The sequence below is a fragment of the Arvicanthis niloticus genome, chromosome 13 (assembly GCF_011762505.2).
Source record: "Arvicanthis niloticus isolate mArvNil1 chromosome 13, mArvNil1.pat.X, whole genome shotgun sequence".
Classification (NCBI taxonomy): domain Eukaryota; kingdom Metazoa; phylum Chordata; class Mammalia; order Rodentia; family Muridae; genus Arvicanthis; species Arvicanthis niloticus.
The window spans coordinates 55,731,652-55,734,473 of record NC_047670.1 but is presented as its reverse complement, the minus strand read 5'-3'; positions in this window follow the sequence as shown (position 1 = coordinate 55,734,473).

The following is a 2,822-nucleotide window of genomic DNA, read 5'->3' as shown; positions in this document are numbered from 1 at the left end:
CGATATCTAAGAGCCACACCAGGGAGTCAAAGCTGCCAGTGGAGAAATTTAAACCATAAAGCAGGATTCTTGGCATACAATGGATTTCCCCCCCCCTTCCCTTTAGAGCCATGGGTGCTGTGGACATGCCTTCTGTTCTTGTCTTTTGTGCTTTTTTCCTGCAGGCTCCCACATGCTTGCTGGCTTCCACAGCAAGTCCCAGCTCATCTCCTATGACACAGGCTCCTGTTTCTGAAGCTGCTTTTGGGTATCTTTAGACACTGCCATAACTTCTAACCACTTTGCTGGATCAAGATTTCTGTCCGAACGGCTGCTGTGGAAAGGCAGAGAGACAGTGCAATAACTAGAATGTTCCCCTGACTGGACTCCAGCCATGACTTCACAGGGACAGGACTTTGTACTAACCTGTCAATCTCAAGGTCCTTCTAAGCTTCCCTTTGAAAGGACTCAGATATGTATATGTGAATGATGAGGTCATATACCACCGTGTATATGTGAAGATTAGAGAATAACTTCTGGGAGTTGGTTCTTTCTTACCCTTAGTTCTGGGATTGAACCTAGGTCACCATGCTTGTACAGCAAGTGACTTTACCCACTGACCAATCTTGCTGGGCCCTGCTGTACAATTTTCAACCATTTAGCCAACAGATATTGAGAGAATACTATGGTTATGGCACTAAGCCAGACAGATGTGGTCTTTGTGCTCAGAGCCTGGCCAAGGAAGAATAGGCATCTCTCATGCCCGACAGCAGAGCATGTTATCTGGAAGCAGTGCCTTCCTTGCGTCACGGCTGGGAAGGCAGGCAGAAGCATTGATGGGAGGGGTGGAGGTCTGGGGCTAATTCTGTGAGCCGGTGGGTCTGCCCTGCGATTACTTCACCTGTGAGCACTTGCATCTTTGCACCTTTTGCCTCTGGCTCTTTTAGAGTGCATTCTTCCCACCTGGACCAGACTCCACTCGCTGAGCCTAGGGTGCCATTCTGAAACAAATTTTGTGCCTCTGGAAAATCAGTACAGGTGGTTCATGCCAGCCACCAGGCCCTGTAGGCAAGAGGAGCTCGGTGTAGGGAATGCCAGGTGATAAACTGCAGCCAGGGCACAGGCAGGGCTTATTAGCTGCAGAGGGGCACTTTGTCCTGTTTACCGATTACGGTCATAACAGCTGGACAGGAATTCCTGCCCTACACCGCTTGAGTTTGAAGGTTCTCTTGCTGTCAGCTCTGGCTTTTTGGAGGGGACCATTCCTGGGCACACAAAAGTATGTCCCATGGTGCTTTCCATGGCTGAGACAGACAAAAAAAAAAAGGTGGGGGGGAACAGATTGGGAGGAAATCTGACAGAGCTAAAGGAAGGCAGATGTGTGCACATAAACACACCTGTTCTGGGGAGAACAAGGTAGTGAAGTGTTAACCAAGGTAACTAGAAGAGAGGGGGAAGATGTCCCAGGATAGAATATCTCAGGCAAGTCAGCCAACCTCAGAGCCACAGAACCATGCCAAGGCTACACAAGGTAAACTGGGTGTGGTGGCACACACCTGTAACCCCAGTCAGTATTCAGGAGAACAGGAGCAGCAGTTGGAGGTCAGCTGGGCCACATCCTAGAGCACAGAGCACAGCCCCTCCCCCAAACAGACTCTGCAATGCTGGCCGCTAATGTTTGTGATGTGGGACTTGGGGCTAGCAGTACGCCTTCACTTGGACTCATTCCTGAGCTGGTCTTTGAAGATTTCATGACTAAAGCATAAGGCTCAGTGAGAGAAACGCAGCGTGGTAGGGATGAACAATCTCCCTCTAGCTGCCTGTCCAGGAGGACTGACCCAGGGACAGGGTGAAAGAGGCTGGCCTCACTCACTGGGGAGAGAGAAGATGGCCTCAGCAGAATGGCTTAGAAGCAGCTCTTTCCTAGACTCCGGTCACTACTCTACGTGGAGTCTCATTTCTTTCTGTTGGGGTGTGCTGTGTGAAATTGTCTGTTCTTCTTCACCTACCCAAGACATTCTCTGATTGGCTTTAATAAAAATCTCATGGCTAATTAGCTAGGCAGGAAGTTGAAGGTTGGACTTCCTGGGAAGGAGGAAAGCTCTTGAGCCAGGAGACGTGGGAGGTGGCAGACATGGTTTATAGGCCTGGAAGGTATAGCTAGCCACGAGGCTGCATGGGGCTAGATGGTTAGGGTAACTTAGATGAGCGAGTTGAGAGTCTGTCCAGCTAAGGCCTAAGGCTTTGAAATATTAAAAGGTCTCTGTGTGGCTATTTGGGAAAAGCCTGGGGGTTAAGGAATAATTGCCACCTATCAACTTCCAGCATTAATATATATAGAATATTAATAATCTTTAATCTATAATTGGAGCCCAGTGTGGGGTGCTATCTGTAATGTTTAGTCTGGGTCTTCCTCCCAACCCCATGCTCCCAGATATAAGACTCAGACTCAAAATATATTTGCAAATACCTCGGCCATATAGCTAGGCTCTACTCTTATTACATCATAAATTATCCCATGTATTTTAACCTACATTCTCCCATGTGGCTAGTTATCTGTGCTCAGGTACCATGTGTCTGTCTCATCACATCTTTCCTGGTGCATCTCCAGTGCCTGGCTCTGTCCCAGAATTCTTTCTGCCTCCCAGATGTCCTACCTCCTATTCTACCATTTCCTGTAGGTTTTTTAATTGGCAGGTGATGTATCCGTACAATACATTCTTTCTGCATCTTTCCCACATCTTCAAGGTGACCACTACAGTAGAGGTCTAACAGCCTACTTCCCATGTCACCCAGGCCTCCCTGCCATTCCCCAAGAATAAGCACACACCACACTGCCAGCC